Here is an 18,360-nt window from a genome sequence, read left to right as displayed (position 1 = left end):
TGAAAGAACTCCTTTAAAGTTCCTCATTTTAATTAAAAACAAGTTTCAAAATGCATTTCTTTTAAATACATTGCCCATAATTTCAGTAAATACGACAATCACATGTAGAGATCACTGTATCATCAATATAAATTAAACGTGTAAGATGTACTTACACAAATTGTAACTTGCTCAGACGTGTAACTGACTGACAGACAAAATAATGCTTCAGTATTTGATGCATGCACTAAAACAACAACTAGATTTCTCCTATAGTATCTGCTATTTTTCTCATACCAAAATATAAAACAAAACGTACATAATGTCTGATTTTTCCATGGAAACATTTTGCCAGAAAAAGGGCACTCAAAATGTATCATGAATTTCAAATCACAAAACTCAGAAATCCTAACACACACACAAAAAAATCCCAAAGCCCTTTGGGAAAGATACGTTTTCAGCAAACTCTACAAAATCTTATTTTAAACATGACCCTTAATAATACATTTAGCTTATTTGTAAATTTTTTGATCTAGTAAGCTACAATGAAAAAATACTTCTACAGCATTAATTTTTTTTCATTCGTATTACAGTATATAGTTTCATTTACAATTAATGTAAATGCTATATGCCAAGACATAAAATATATACATAAATATGCTTTAAAATTTTAGTTCATTAGACTATTTTAGCTTTTGTATTTTTCTGATTTTAACTTAACATCTTAGTTAGGCTTTAGCTAGGCAAAGTTGCATTTTTACTCTCTATTTTTTAATATCTGCTAGATCATAAAAATGTAACGCATATTTTATATATTATTCTTCTGATGTTAAAATATATGATTCATAAGAAAGTTTCAAAAACAAGTCAGAAATGAAACTGATCTCCTCGTATATTTATAACATGCTTACAACTCTTTTCTCAGTGCTATTAAATTATATTTTTCATTAGAAGGCTAGTTTTTTCTATTTTTTATCTTTTAAAATATAAGATTTAAAAACTGACCTATTAAAGACTTATTTAAAGAGTACATTAGAAATAATGTTAGAATCTTTTTCAGATTAACAAAATTCTTTCAAAAATAACTTAGAAGTTTAGTATATCCTAATTAAGTAATTTAAGTAAGTCTTATCCTATATACTTAATATTAATATGAATGTCTTTATTAGGAGAAAAATACATTCTAGAAATGAATTCTTTAAATCCATGTATTAAAAAAACTTAGTACTTTTCTCCCAACGTTTTTAGATTTTATTTAACCATATGAATTTTTACGTGCATTTCTTAAAGACCGAAACCTCTATTCTATAATTTTAAAAAATATTTATATGTAACTGTTTTATATATTTAAAATTAGGAGAAGTCTTGTTTAATCTTCAGAATATGTGTTAATAAAAGACAAACATTGCAATTTATTTCTTTTTCCAAATGTGGTATTGGTGAGAAAGCTAGAATATACAAATTTGGATATTTTATAACAGATTCTATGTATAATTTCTCTAACTATTTCTTTCATTCTTTTAGCTTCATAAAATACTTCAAAGCATCTCTAAATGATTGTTTAGACGTTTTAACTGCATTTTTAGTTTATCTGCTTTAAAACATCTGATTTTCATATATGTGTTTATACTGTTCATGCAAGTAAACTGCACTAATAGAATTATTGCCAAAAATAGAATGAATTGCTAATATTTTAATATGCTCAAAAAGTTAATCTGTCTTTCCTTTTCATACGTTACCAGTATGACACAAATAAAAACTGAAAAGAGGTCACACACAAAGGACAGGTTCTTGCTTGATTAAACAAACTGTTTATATTTACATTATGATCCTACAAAGCAATATTTTCCTAGCATGTGAATATATCCTAGGGTTTAAGCTTCTTTGTTACAGTCCAAACCTTAAATAACTTTATTTCACTGGCCTGCTTTTAAAGCAGTGACCAGTCTTGCCAGCTTTTCAAAATATTCTATTTTTTATTATTATATACATCTATATTTATGTTTAGGGATACTCTAGGTGTCTCTAGATTTTGAAAAATATAATTTTAATTTTGTTATGTCCTAAATACTTAGAAAAGATGATAATGGGAATCCTATTATAATGCCTGTCTATTAGAAAGTGCAAAAAAGGTGCCTCTTTTTTTCCCCCAACAAACATGCAAACATGATTTTTTAAATGAAAAATTTTCAACAATTTGTTTTACTTAACTTAAAAACCCAGCTTTCTATCATCTTCATTATGTTTTATATCAGTTATCATAAGCAACGCTTAAGTTCATGTTTCTTCTTTTCTCTAATCGAATGCTCTCTTTTCAACAGATGCATAAACAATAGAAAATGTTTCCTTACCTAAAGATGAAAATTTCACCTTTAAAAAAGTCTCCAAGTTTCTTCCGAAGATAAAATTTGACATTTTCCTATAGAAATAAGAAAAGATACAGGTTAATGATTATGGTCACTCTAAAAACTCATAATAGGATGATGGATATTTGCATTTTTTGAGCCCTAATTTTGGATAGCAAGGCTTAAATATAATTAAATTAAATCAGTAGTGCCAATTAAAAAATCATCCTCATTTAAATTTTAGATTTTACCATAGAACCCTCACAAGGTAATGGTTTCTTATACTTAGTTGTCCCGCATTTTTTTCTGGTACTGAGATATCGTATGGTTCTTATTTATGACTCAATAGTTTTAATGTTTTTTTCATGTATTTGTCATTAACTCTCCTAATCTGTTTTAAGATGTTTTCTAATACGTAATAATGCCTGTTTTACACATAGTTTCTATAGCCTAAGTTTCCAAACATACGAGAGAAAAAAGTTCAAATCTTAAACTTCGTAATTTTCAAAGGCTTTTCTAGCGTCAAATCAATTTCCCCAAAAAGAGATATTTAACACGTAACATACCCTAAAACAGAAACGATAAATACTTTAAGACTGAGTAAGACTTAGACTGAATGTTTAAAAACAACTGCTGTGCTCCTCCCTCTCCCTCTTTCTGCTCATAATTTTATTTCCATTTTAATACAGGTTTACATTCATCAGCTCACATTCCTTCTCTCCAAAGAAAAATTATTTCTGCTTAGAAAAATTTCAGATTCTTGACATTTTCCCTGAATGGCACGTCAGGATCTACTCTTTTCAAGACCAGAAGGGGGAAGTGAATATTAATTATACTATTTCTCCCCCAAATTTCTTTTCATAGAACTATTTTCTAATCCTTCCCTCTATATGATTCTGCCATATCCCTTTTAGCTTTTTTTTTTTTCTTTTAACCAACAAGATTTGTCTGACGTTCCCCTCCCCAATATATGAGGGCATGTTCTGATTTTGTTTTTGTGTTTTGATGCATATGTCACAGTTGGGCCGATACCACCTCTCCAGACTCCCAACAGAACCAGTTTTCATTCACCACTAGGTACTTGTGGGATTCCCTGCACCAAACCCTGGCAATTTCCTCTTCTTCACCAGGACATCCCATTTGGAGTCCTCATACGGATGAATAAAACTGGAGAGCACAGGGGAGTCAGAACCACAAGAACCAATGCCAAGCACAGATGTAGATGTAGTTTTATAGAACCTATAAAACTCCTATGCCCAGCCACTAAAATATTCCTTTTTGTTACATCACTCGTGGCAACCTTTGATTTCCCAAGCCACTGGTTTTTGTTTTTTTTTTTTAATGTATCCTTTGTGGTACAACCAATTTTGCAAGTGCAGAGGTTTCTTTTGAAGGTAGGAGAACTGACCACTCAGGGTTCCAACCAATTGCTAGGGCAGAAGCAGGATGACCTATTGGGCCTCCACCCGACCGAAAGCTCAAGTTCTGCCTCTGATTTTTGCCTTGTCATAAGCTCCTGAGGGACTGAAGATAACCCTGTAATCACGCTACACCTCAGTTTCTTGGTCTCCGATTTGATTTCATCACACAACTGGACAAGCAGATCTTGAAGTGGGAGCCCAATCAAAATGCAAAAAGAACAAAGATTTAGACTAACAGGCATTTATTTCTCAGCTGCACCCCCTTTTCCTGAAGCCTTTCTCCCTGCCATGGAGGTGGGCTGTGGTATTGGGCAAGGTTGAGGGGTACAATATGGACGGCCTCCAATATCCCCAAACCCTACAACAGTGGAAACAGTAACATGGCCAGACATAATAGCAATAGTTTTCCTTTTTAATAAAAAAAAAATGCCAGACTAAAAGCCTCTTTCTAAAATACTGACATGGTAGGTAAATGCGTTTTTATAAAGAATAATGCATAAGTGGGTTCACAACCATAAAAATCTGATCATTGCTTCAGCCTTGGTGCTGTTTGCTTCTTTTCCACCATGTAAACAGATAAACTAGTCCTCATTCAGTAATCCAATGCTATTGTAACTGGGGAGCAAGCACAGTGGGGAGCCTTTAAACCCCTCAGAGAAACTCCCTCCAACCCAGCCTGGCTCTGAGAACTGTAAAGGGAACTCAGCAAAGCATTGTGAGTGTTCAGAAAGAGGATTCCTGCCCCAATCCCCTGCTCAGAACCCCACGCCAAATTAATCTGACTCATTAGTTCCTATTGAGACACTCTGTTATTTAAAAGAAAGCACTAAGCATAAACTTAGTTAAAAGTGATTTTTTTAGAAAGCCAAGATTTATTCATTCTAAACAGTAACAGATTAACGTTAACCACTTACCAGTTTTGACACCAGCTGCAAATGGGTTAATTCATTTGCTGGAACAATCAACATTGCCACACTCTCTCCCAGACCTCCTTTCCATTTTAGGAAACCAAATTCTTAGAAATAATAAAATAAGAGTTCTCCTTATCATGGCCTTTTAAACATTAACTACAAATCCAATCTCAGACTGTTTAGCATAAATTTAAGAGTTCTCTCTCTCTCTTCCTTCCTCCTATTCCTCCCTCTTTTAATTAATTAGGGGGAATTCACAGTCATCTGTACTCTGCTTTCCTCCCTGGGTATCACTCTAAAATGGAAGGAACCTCCTGCCTCTTTCCCTTCATCCTTACTTGAAATCCCTCTTTAAACATACCACAGTTTTTCCTGGTTTCACAGTACTGCGATTCTGGCTAAATTTCACCAAACTCTATCCTCACAGAAACTGTAAAATGCAAAATGTAAAATGAGGGGGCTGTACAGGACAGTCTCCAAGGTCCCATTTAGCACTGGCATTCTATATGTGTCTCTGATGATCCAGAGAAACTGGGATAACTCCATGTGAACACCCAAATTTGGGCCTCGTTTCTGTACACGCTACTGCTTCCACTGTGAGTCTGTAAACTTTTTGCTGAATTACACCATAACACACATTTTTCTGCCTTTCGAAGCTAACAGTCCCCTCTTCACTTCTTCAACCTAGTTTGCTTTCTCTAGGAAACCATTCTGGATCCCTGATAAGGCTCTCTCTGTTGTTCGCATGAAGGCCATCTCTACTGCCAGCAACCTTTTTCTGACCTAACTGGGGAATCTCTTAATAACACCGCAACACATTCTTCTAAGAACAACAGTGTTCTTCCCCAGACCCTATGGTCCCCTTCCTTATCTGTAACATTTATGGAGGGCTTCCAAGGCAACACAATTCTAAGCACCACACATTGAATACTAACAACCAGATAACGCAGATTCTATTATCATCCCCATTTTACAGATGAGCAAATTGAGGCAAACGAACGTTAAGTCATTTGCTCGAGGCTTATTTCTTTTTTTTTTTTTTGAAGATTTTATTTATTTATTTATTTGAGAGAGAGACAGTGAGAGAGAGCATGAGCAAGGAAAAGTTCAGAGAGAGAAGCAGACTCCCCATGGAGCTGGGAGCCCGATGTGGGACTTGATCCCAGGACTCCAGGATCATGACCCAAGCCGAAGGCAGTCGTCCAACCAACTGAGGGACCCAGGCGTCCCTCCTCGAGGCTTATTTCTAATGAGTGGAGGATCCAAGCCTGAAAACCACACACTTGGGCTACAGGGCTTGCACCCTTCGCCCATGATGAGCTCACTGCCTTTGACAGGATGATTTCCGTGGATTCTCCCAGCTCTGAAATTCTCTGCTCCCCCAGCACTTGATTATCTCCATCTCCTAATAGATGAATTAGGCATAACCAGAATATATACTTTCTAGTGTTGTTGGGGAAAAAGGAAAGAAATTTAATGTAAAGCACTCAGAACAGTGCCTGGCACAGAGTGCGTGGTTTGAGGAAATGTACAGTTATTTCATGGGAGAGTCTCAATTTGCAGATGAAGAGGCCAAGGTCACTAGTTAGTTAGTGGAAAGACAAGGACAGGGGCCCAGAACTAACAGACCCATTTCTTTTTAAAAATACCATTTATGGGGGTGCCTGGGTGGCTCAGTGGGTTAAAACCTCTGCCTTCAGCTCAGGTCATGATCCCAGGGTCCTGGGATCGAGCCCTGCATCGGGCTCTCTGTTCCGCGGGGAGCCTGCTTCCTCCTCTCTCTGCCTGCCTCTCTGCTTACTTGTGATCTCTCTGTCAAATAAATAAAATCTTAAAAAAAATACCATTTATGAATGTACTATTGACGTTCAGAGACATAGTTAAATTTTAAGTCTAAAAACTCATGTACTTCTTATGTTTCTTAGTCTGGGGCTTTATCTATTGAACTACATACTCTTCTTGCTAAAGTGGCAAATTCCAAGGAATCAAGGATTCTGGATTTGCCTGCCCCCACCTTCAAACACACGGCTGGGCTTTGGTACCAGTATATCAACAATCTCTAATAGCTTTTGGAAGAGTAAGCTTGCCAGAGGCTTCCTATCTATTAAAAGTCACCTCGCTATCGGGGAACCTAGGTAGCTCAGTCAGTTGAGTGTAGACTCTTGATCATGATCTGGTCATGATCCCCGGGTCGTGGCATTAAACCCCACATTGGGCTCCACACTTAGCATGAAGTCTGCTTGGAATTCTCTCTCCCTCTCCCCCTGCCTCTCTCTCTGATCTCTCTCTCTCTCAAATAAATAAATAAAACCTTTAAAAAATTACCTTCATATTGAGTATAGGTTGAAAGTCTTTTCAAATGGTGATAATGATTTGGTGGAATGCATTTCTCACCAGAGGCCCCATACTTGAGAATTTATATTTATTAATCAAAAAATAGGGGCTCCTGGCTGGCTCAATCAGTAAAGCATGTGGCTCTTGATCTCAGGATCATGACTTTGAGCCCCATGTTGGGAGGTGGTGTTTACTTTAAAAGAAAAAAAAAAAGAAAGAAAAGAAAAAGATATAGGTGCTCAGGATGGAAAGGTCTCCTTCCCTATATAAAGAAACCTGGGCTCGCAAGAGTTGTGCAGGTAATATTAATATTTTTTCATCGATGTCATGTATTAAATGTGATAAAAGTAGATTTGAGAATGCATTTGTGTACAGCAAAGATTTAAAGGCCCTAAACTCGACACAGTTGAGGCTGGGCTCTGCACTCCAGAATTTTACATGGAAACAATTCCTTCGCTATTGGAAGTAAATTTTTTTCCTGTGTTCTCATGGCAATAAATAAACACACACATTTTGTTATCAACAAAAGCTATGCTAACATATCGAAAAAGTATTACATTGCTTGGGTAGAACACAGCTACTGTGTAGTAACTATTCAAAAGACAAAAGAAGATTTTGTAAGAAGTGCATTAATCTGGTAATTCCAAACAAGAGTAAAATAAAATAATCTTGGTACAGTTTATATTTTCATAATTTATACCATTATCTTCAGACTTTCAGTTAGCTTCTAGGATCACGTTGGCTCCTTTCACTGCCTATCATGTTATTATCTGAGAGGCCGTGGCTCTCAAACCTGTTTATTTCTGTGATCTTCAAGGAACATTCCACCTTGTCCTGAGGTCAGTATCCCAAACTTCTCAGCCTTTAGCTCAAGTAAGTTAAAAGGGGTATGCCTTCATTTTTAATGTCTACCATGATTTCCTTGTAGTTTCACTCCTAGACTTATGAATGCATTCAAAAATAAAATAAATAGTATTTTTGCCCAGGATTTTCATTTTGTGCAGGTTTGTGCATTAATGACATACTCTTAAGAACTAAAGCCCCACCTGAGAATGTTGAATTTTCTTATCCGTTCAGAGAAATTCAAATCTATGGTCCCCTCTTGTGCATGCACAAATAATTATCTCGACAAGATTTTATTTTATTGATATGTGTGGTATTTTTTTAACACTAGGAGATTGGATCTCAAGGGGTTTTTTTGCTTTGTTTTACAGTCTGTTTTGGAAATTTTCAAGCAAAGGAAAGTAGAAAGAATATACCAAACATCCATGCACATATTATCTCTGTTTAATGGTTAACGGTCACATTTGTTTCATCTCTCTCTTTTTTCTTTGCTGAAGTACTCTAAAGGAAATGACAGGCACCATGGCATTTCACTCCTAATTACCTCATTGTGCACATTTCCTACATAACCAGAATGCCATGATCACGCCTATGAAATTAACAATAATTCCCTACCCCCAAGGCCATACTCTATTTGGGAGGCTGGGAGCAGGGCAGAGGGAGAAGCACAGAGAGAATCTGAAGCAGTCTCCATATCCAGTGTGGAGCCTGATGTGGGGCTGGATCTCACCACCCTGAGCTCATGACCTGAGTCGAAATCAAGAGTCGGATGTCTAGCCAATGGAGCCACCCAAGTGCCCCGGGCATATTCTGATTTTTCTACATGGAATCTAATTTTCTTGAAAATTTCCTTAAGCCTCTATTCTGCCATCAATGACAGGACACACGTGTTTTTAAATAAAAGCCACCTCTAATTCCAACAAGGTCTGCTGAGATAGCCGTGTGCTCCCTGACCTGCTCCAAGTTTTTTACCTGATAGACCACCAGGCATCATCTAGTCTTGCCCGCATGCCTGTTGGAGGCATCATGCCAAGTCAAACTCTGATAAGCACTGGGTAAAAGAAACTGTGGAATTTCGGGTATATATTTCCCTCCACAATCAGTGTGCATTGGGGAGCAAAAACAGTGGGACAAAGGGCCACAAAATCCTAAATACAGTCACATAATTTTAAATGGGCGTGTTTTGCCTAATCATTCAGAGCAGGTCCATATATACCAATCTACACAAGATGCAAAGGTGGTAATTTTCTGTAGAGTCAAATTCATGGAAACTCAGGGAAAAAAAATTCACTTTTTCCTTCACTCAAATAAAATTATAATCCATCAGAGGAGGGGATAACTGGATTAGTTGGGTTGTCTAGGAGTAAGGAATAAAGAGGATTTTCTTAGGGGGTGGGGAGAGGAGAGACTGGGAATCGACTTGGCATAAATTTTAAGTCATGCTCATTCATAAAGTAGGAATTTGCAGGAATTATTTGTAGGAAATCATCAGAAGGAGAACTAGGAAACTAAGATTATCTTCTTGCTTCAATTTCATCTGCAAGCCACTTGTTTTCCTAGGAATGATCATCTACTATATATGAGTCTCTCAAATACCGACGTAAACAAAAGGGGACAGTCAGCAGTTGTGCAAGCTCTGACCCTTGAAGCCATCTTGAAGGCTATTCTTCCACGGTATTAAGGGTAAGAACACCGCTTGGAACACCCTGCCTTAACCTTTACTTTGCACATCTTCCCCTTTGTCCCTGAATCCACAAAGCCACTTAATAATGTATGCAATGTTACTGTCTTAAAATTATCATTTTAATTGATTTATATGCGACTGAACTAGTTAAGGACACTCACATTTTTTTTTTTCCCCCACTGAGGTAAAACTGTTTGGGGGACAAGATAAAGGCATCTCCTCTTTTTGTTGTAACCAAAGCATACTACGTTATGCTTTTCTCCATTTTCCCCCCTTTTAAAATAGGGGCACTATAGCAAATGTGTAAGTCGACTAGATTTAAATCTGATAGCGTCAGAATTGAGTAAGGCATGGCCATCAACACTCAGCCATATACCAGCCCATTAAGAACCTCACTCTAAAAGACATGCTGACATGCCCATGTGCAACATTTACAAAAATACACGTGTGGACATGTTTACACTTGATATGGTAATTTACAGAGAGGAGGTCAAAGTCAACTGCTTCCAGAATGGGACCGAAGGAAGCACCGGAAACCAGAATTCAAAGACAGTCCTCAATCTTTTCCTTTAGGCAACAAAAACTTTCCAGAAAAGTCAGTAAGTAACTCAGTTGCTGACCACCGCCCCTCCCCACTCTCCTGAAGAAAGCGTTTAAAATAAGAAAACCTGTCAAATACATCAGAAATAAAAAGAGCTGTAAAAGACCGATAATGATCTAAAACCTCAGAAATCTATCCCTGGCCAATGTCACAGGCTGCGAGCCACCCAGTGCGTATGCAGGTGAACAGACAGGACAGACAGATGGACAGGCTGTGCATACCACCTGCCCATGTGATCATCACTAGCGAAGCCTTCCCGCCCGCACTCAGTGGGATGTTAGAAGAAACAACCTCAAAATAAACACACACACATACATAAACAGACACTACAAAAAGCTTAAAATGCCTCGCAGGAGAGGCATTTTTTTTTTTCTTCTAAAGAGTTACTTTGCAAACGAAGTTTACACTATAAGCAGTTTCCTCCTCTGCCATCCTTTGCGGGCATTCCACTACCCAAGGAACAGAATGTCAGCATCACTTCCTCATCGGACAAATATTTATCCATTGCCTCCACCTGCCTGGTAATAGACACATTGGTCTTTAGAGTCGGAAGTGTCCTCAGAGAGCATCTAATTCAATTGATTCATTCTACTGAGGAAGCCAAGAGAGGTAAAATGACTTTACCAAGGCCACACAGCTTTCTGAAGTGATTATCTCCTTCGGTAGATGACACAGAGCTCAAAAGAAGGAACTGCCAAATTAAAAGCCAGGGATATGGTAGAGAATACCCACCAGCACCAAAAAGATGGAGAACTGGTCTCTTGGACAACTTTTCAGAAGAAGTAAAAGAGGCTGGCCATTTGCTCCATCCTTCTTTGCTCACGTCGCTTGCTCACCACATGCCCTGCAGGGCAGTGGTCGACCACCTGCGCTCTGCATCTTCACCCGCCAGGCTTTGGGCGGGGGGCAGGTGGGTGATGAGAGGATGGGAGGGTGGAAGGAGGGAAAGAACAGGACGCGGCTGTGGGACATGGAGCCAATACACAGAAAAATGACCTTACAGAGACAGCTCCACGTCAAATTTCGATAAGGGGTTCCTTCCTATGGGAATCCAGAGCTTGTCGCATTGGGTAGCTAGGGTACCTTTAGGCCAGGGCTGCTAAGAGTTTCAGAGGGAACAATTCCTACAGGGAAAATTAATGGAAGGAAAGAGAAAAAAAAATGTATCTAAGTTTTCGTTGTTCATTCAGTCTCCTGACATGGGGCCTTCCTGCCTTTTGGTACTAGCTTTAATTGTCTCCTTTAACAGAATGGTTGAAAAGGAGCTCAGTTGGTGCCTATTAGGACTGGCCACACTCTGGACAAATTAGAAGCTGCCCTTAGGAATTTTGAGGGAAAATGTTTGAAAGGTCTTTTTTTTTTTTTTAAGTTACATTATATTTGTTAGGATATATTTTTAAATTAACTTTTAAACTTTTTCCCAGTATTAAAAAAATCTGTATTCTGGTCTCTTAAAGTAGTTGCTAAAAAGAAAGAAAGCTTAACACATAAATTGTGTATATCTGAAATATATTTTAGAAAATCCTCTTGTAGCAAGAGCTTTCTTGTTAAATACTCGTAGACACGTGAGATCCTTTACTTTCTATTCAATCTGTATCGGTCAAAAAAAAATCTAAAACCTTATAGATTTTTTTTTACCCCTGCCAAAGCATCCACCATCTCTTTTCTGTCTGCACCAAACTTAAATCTCCTTGAAGTCTAAATCATGTGTCCAAGCATTCAACAACTGTAACTTTTGAAAGATAGAGGTACATTGTTTTTTTGTTTTTATTTTTTTGAATAAAAGAAACCCACTAGACTATTAGGATTTCATTTAGAAGGCATTAGGGCCAATACTAGGGAAGCTTCCACAGAGGTGACATTAACGAAGGCAGTAAAAACTCATCTCGAATCTTCATCTTTTTCAACCATCAAGCTAGCCTCTTAAAGGGAGAAGAACTTTTCGAAACACAGAGGTTGAAGTAGCCTCATTTCCAGCCTTGCCCCAAGTCTAATCTATGGCAAGATACCTCACTGCTGGGCATTAAGACAAAAGTCCTTCTGGTTGTCTGAGACATCTGGATGCACAGGGGTTTGACACATTTTGGAGTACCCTCCAGGTCAATAGTCCCTAAAAAGGCAAGAGAAGCAAACAGAAATGTGGGGTATTAACCTGTACACAGAGCAAAATCAAAGGGCACCCTATAAAGCTACAAACCCTACAAACCCCCACTGTGGGTGTAGCGTGGAACCTTGCTCTCTTGTCAATATATACTTCCCTAATGTTCATCATCATCCCCAAAGATAGGTTGTCAAAGCTACAAGATGACTTAGAGATGATATGGTCCATTTTTTTTTCAATTTGTAGATACGGCAACAGCTCCAGGGAAGAGAAGTGCCCGAAGTCACAGGATCAACAGGCTTTAAAATCCCTGAACGTCTGCCTCCCATCCAATTCTCTTCCATGCACTGGAATTCTACCTTTCCAAAAACATTTAACCACACACCACATACATCACCTCATTTAATCCTGTAAGAAAACTCTGAGGAAGAAAGCATGCCATCCTCATTTTCCAGACAAAGAAATTACTCCAGAAGCTTACACAAAATCACTGCCAGATTCAGAATCACAATTAGCTCCCTCAACATTGAATTGGCATCTGAAAATAATAGTTTCTGTTTATTTAGCATCTACATTTGTCCTTTATATATTATGTTTTCTCTTTGACATCCCAATTTTCTTAAAGAAGCAAACAAAAATCCTATATTTGAATTGGAGACCGGACTAAATACAACAGGTTACCTTGAAAAAAAAATTCCAACACTGCATCTTCCCTACTAAACGTTTCTGGAGAATATGTTGATCTGCACATTCCCTTCTGGATCTACCAGCAGCTGTAGCCATGGCTGGGAAGTCCAACCCTGTGGGCTTTCTTATTTCTTTCTTTCTTTTTTTTTTTTTTTTTGGAAGATTTTATTTATTTATTTGACAGGCAGAGATCACAAGTAGGCAGAGAGGCAGGCAGAGAGAGGAGGAGAAGCAGGCTCCCCACCGAGCAGGGAGCCCGATGCAGGGCTTGATCCCAGGATGCTGGGATCATGACCTGAGCTGAAGGCAGAGGCTTTAACCCACTGAGCCACCTAGGCACCCCTGGGCTTTCCTATTTCATAATGATCATTCAATATAGAAAATAAGCTGTATTCTCAGTTGTTAAGGATTCACCAAATGAAATAGTTGCTAACGCCCATTGAGCCTGTGGCCAAGGTATTATGTCTTCCATGGAGGGCTAGAGAGAAATGCCACCTGAGGAGGGGGACGTCGCCATGCAGGCTCAATAAACTCCTCAAATAGGGCCACTGAGGGGTTCCAACCATTGGCCATTGAACTCTTCTAGACTAAATATACCATAATCTATGTTGGTTTGTGTCACCCAATACATTGAAAGCTCAGAAGCAGAGAAAATTGAGCAAATACCAAGGACAAACAAAAAATATAGTAAGAGTAGCTTTCTCAAGGTACATTTAAGAGATAATGAGCCAGACTGAACTCCTGTTATGAACAAAATACTACACGTGAGCACAACTCGAATACCAAGGCATTGCAGGACTCCGTTAGAATCACTTGACACTGTTCATTTGGAAAATTGTGATATCATAAAAATTACTATATTTTGTCAAGTAGTCTGGATAATTTGTTCAATGCAAAGGATTACAAATAGGGTTTGTCAGAATTGGCAAGTACCTAGACCTTTTCAAGTTTGAGGGTAGACGGGAATAAAGATATTTCTTTATCCCTACCCTTCTCCCCTCCCCATATATGTTTCCCTAGAAAAATATGTCTGGGTAAATCAACTCCCAAATCCAACAACATGGAAAAAAATTGGTAGGGGTGGGATCAAGTTTGGCCAAATCACTGCTTCATATCAATGACAAACATAGACTCAGATGTTGGGTAAAATGTGGTTATGAGTGAATGGTATGGGTTATCAGTAAAGATGAATGACATCCTTAAATGCTCATACTGTATAGCCCTTCATACTTTTGATTAAGCCAGTTAAATGGCATCGCAAAAGTCAACAATATTTGCTTGAAAATTATTTAGATGAATCTTGGAGCCTTTTAAAACAGGTTTGGAATAGCTCTACCAATGGTGTTACCCAGTATCACAGTTTAGTGAGAGCCATGAATATAAAAAACACATAAAGCCAAAAGAATATAAATGTATGTTTCTACAGATTCATTCATTTCTCTTTGTTTGACCATGGCTATCACACAGGTTTGGGGGAAAAAAAAGTGGTTTAGAATGTTAACAAGACTCTGGAGACTAGCTCTAACCCAGACCAATCTGTAGTAGAACATAATGTTTTTAAGTCATAGTAGCCTGAAAAATTGCAACAGTGAAGTGATCTTCTTGTCCATTTTTATTAACATTTATATTTGCATAACATCTTTTTTGGGGGGGGATGTAGCTGATTTCTTTTTGAGTCAGTGCTCATCTGAATGCCTAACAAATCTTGAGAATTAAAAATGCCTTTAAAATTCTGATCAGTAGTGACAGTGAAAAGCCATCAAGTCCAGAAGCTTTGTTTGTTGGTGGTGCTGTTTTGGTAATACACAGCCAGTGAAAGTGATAGAGCCGATAATTGCCAGGCATAAAGCAATAATGATGTTGCCGAAAATGTTTAAATCTTTTTTATTTGGGGCAAATTTCAAATACAAAGTTATTCAGCAAAATGAGATATCAGTATAAAAACCAAGACATCGGAAGCTGACAGAAAAAGAAAAAAAAAATATTTCTAAGAGGAAAGAAAGTTTCATTGAAATGGGATCCAATTTCTCTAGTAATTAAAAAATACCATTACATTGGGATATTTATTTTATGTGGCATGTTGCAAACATTTAAAAGATAATTTTATATTTCTTCTGATTTGGCATTTTGTAAAAAAAAGTCATGAAGACAAAAACTTCTGGTGTAAAATTGAGAATTTTAAAACATTATTATTACTGACATTAAAACTAGCAAAAAGAAAACTTTGCTAGTTCTTTCAATTTTCTAATAATACTTTTAAAATACAGATAAAAATTTATTAGACAAAATCAAAAATTCCTGAAAATTTATTTATCATGATCAAGATTTTAAAGTTTAGCATTATATCAGAATTCTGTGATAAAAATCTAAAGAAAAGAATATCTGAAAATACATTTTAGAAATAAACTGAATTTATGTGTTAAGCTTTCATTGACACTGGCAACTACTTTAAGGGACCAGAATATAGATTTTTTTAATACTATGTCATTTTAAAAAGTTAATTAAAAATTACATGCTAACAGATATAACATCACTATGAAAAAGTCTTTTAATATCTAGTGAATGAATAATAGCAAAAAGTAATAAAACAGTAAAATGCTATTTTAGTTTTCCTCTATGACTCTTATTTCATAAGATATCAGTATGAATTTTTTGTTAAGTCATGTCATTTTATTTTAACTCAAATATATATGTGTCTGTATTGTTTCTTAAATACAGTTTATTGTGATCAAGTTTTTTTTTTTTTAAAGCAAGGTCTAACACTTAAACATTTAGATAGCAAATTCAGGAGATACCAGGGCTTATCCCAAACATTTCTTTTAATGTCAGTTTAATTCCATATAATCACTATAGAATCAATTGCTGGGTTTTTATAATGTCAGTACATCTGTCTGAAAAATCAAAAAACTTCACAGGGCTATGTTGCCTGGCTGATGCCTGACAATGCTTGTAAACATCAGGTAGCTAGAATTGAGTCATGTAACCTTCTAGCACCTTCTAAAACTAAGCTGTCCCTCTCCAACTTTGAAAAATTGTGAGATTAATTCATTAAGAAGTAAAGCAAAGTAAATGCAACTGGTTAGCCATTGATCTGAAGGTTCTAAGACTGTATTAGATCCTCCATCTTTATTGATTCTTTCTATGATAGTTCTTGTGTTCTGTGTAATACTATTTATCATTATTATAATTGTTATTATTACCCCATAGCATGTGTGACATTGATTTCTGTATCAATGTAAATATGTAGTTTCATAAGATAGGATTATGATCCATGTTTTGAGTCACATTTTGCTTCAACACTGTAATCTGCAGCAGCTGCTTCATGTAAGTCTGGGAGTTTGGCAAATGGGAAGTTTAAAAACAATGCTATTATTTTCCTAACGTTCTTCAAAACGTTACTTAGGATACTACAGGTCTTAGATTAAAATTAAAATTATCTTTTTGCTGAAATCATTGTTTTAGCAACCCTCAAAAAATAAAACGTGAGCAAAGTTCAAATTCTCATACAGTTTCTGTTTCTTGCTATCTAGTTTATTTGTATATAAAAACAAAACCCCTTGTTTTTATTGAATTTTAAGGGTCAATAAATAAATATGTGACTAGTTCTCAAATGTATATTCTATCTTTAGAACTTACAAATAAATTGAAGTAAATTAAAGGATTTTGTTCCTAGGAAAGGGGACAAAATTCTGAGCAGCAGAATAGCAACTTTTTAAATGTTCGACATTCAAGTTAAAAATTGTTATTCTGCTTTATAATTCTAAAAAGAGATGAACTAAAATAACTAAAAAGTTTTATACATAGTTAAGATTGCTTTTAGTTTTTATCAAATGTTTTTAAATAGTATTTCTATCCAGAATGTATACCTTTCTATTGTTTTACAAATAGATATAATGCAGTTTTTTCAGTTCAATTGTTCGAAAATTCAGATAAAAAATCCTAAGCAATTAATACTTCTTAGCAACTCCTTGCTTTCCATGGAAATAAAACTTTTAACTAATGAACTTAACTCAGCTTCCTTTTAATATTGCAAATATTGGTATTTCAAAAACCAAGAATTTAAGCTTTTTTAAAAAAACATAAGAGTTTTAAATATTTACAATAATTGTATTCCTAAATAAGGATACTTTCAAATTAGAAATAATTCATATTAAAAATTGGATATCATCTGTGATTCCTTATGGGAGAAAAATAAAGAATTGTATTGGTTTTTAACAGGATCATATGTTAACTATTAGTCCAAAATTGCTTATTTTGGTCTTTTCAACAATTTTTTGAATTATTAAAGACAGATTTCAAGACTAAATTGACAATGAACTTCTACAGCTATCAATTTGCCTTCATCAAAATGTTGCTATTTGGCAAGAATTTAAACAACGTAATTTGTAGGGGTAACTTCTCTCTGTAATTAAGTTGTTCCTTTTAAATAATGTTCCCATAAATGTGATAAACTGTCTCTCATTCTTACAACATATTTATAAGATAGAATTCCTAAGAAATATATTTTAGTAATATCTCCTTTTTCTTTGAACTGTAAATTAATTGCCAGGGAAATAGAATATTTGTTAATAATCAAAACTTACTTTTTCAGCTTATTTTAGAATGATCTATTTTTACTTTAGTTCTGAAAATACATGAGGTTAAAATATGTAATTATATCATTTTTAACAGTAACCATTAGTTTTGGCATTAGTGATTAAGGCCAATATTGCCACAGGCTTTATAAAAGCTTATGTTAAGAGTTCAAAATATTTAACTAGCCATCTTGAAAAAAAACTTCAAATATTCTAAAATTATAATGAAAGATCTTGAAAGTTAAACTTGGGGGAAATTTTAGTTTTTGGTTTTGTTTTCTTTCTACATTTTGTCAATCTAATTTCACAAAGTTTGGTCTTTTTATAAAACAGATAACAGCCATTTCATGTCTCATCCTTGGAAATATGGTATTGATAATATTTTTATTCGTTGAAGACTGTCTTTTTAATTTTGCATGTGCCTGAAACTTTCTTAAAACAGCATTAGAATTAACGTGATTCTGTTGAATGTATTCCACAAGTCTATATATGAAAAACAAGTGAGATAAATAATAAGCTTTCTTTTTGTATTCATTTAACTATTTCTGTTTTAAATATTATGCTTCTAATTTTCTAATAGGACATACGACAGGCCTTGGCAGTACTCATTTCTGGCATGAATGAGTTTTAAACTTGGTTTTAATTTAAATATCTGATACATCTCAGTAACTATTAATCTATCTGATTCTTTACCCTGAAATTTACAGTCCAGTTCATTTTCTGTGAATATTTATTTTCTAAAAAATTTTAAAGATATTCATACTGAGTTTAAAAAATATTTTTAAAAGATCCTCTAACTTCAGCTGACTAGAGCAATGTTAATTACTTTTGAATTTCTGGACCTTTATAACTTCATAGCTTTGCTGTTTAACATTTATCA

The 18,360-nt window shown here is 35.7% G+C and overlaps 1 long non-coding RNA gene across 2 annotated transcripts in view; it reads right to left on the bottom strand.

The window, feature by feature from the left end:
• LOC122912856 overlaps positions 1-18,360 on the bottom strand; it is a 95,352-nt gene that overhangs the window by 22,556 nt on the left and 54,436 nt on the right. For both annotated transcript variants that reach the window (XR_006385684.1, XR_006385685.1), the window contains exon 3: positions 2,331-2,398. This is a non-coding gene — a long non-coding RNA (uncharacterized LOC122912856). The remainder of the gene's footprint in view (positions 1-2,330; positions 2,399-18,360) is intronic.

Source organism: Neovison vison, chromosome 7, assembly GCF_020171115.1.
Source record: "Neovison vison isolate M4711 chromosome 7, ASM_NN_V1, whole genome shotgun sequence".
Classification (NCBI taxonomy): domain Eukaryota; kingdom Metazoa; phylum Chordata; class Mammalia; order Carnivora; family Mustelidae; genus Neogale; species Neogale vison.
This window is presented reverse-complemented; position numbering and strand designations above follow the sequence as displayed.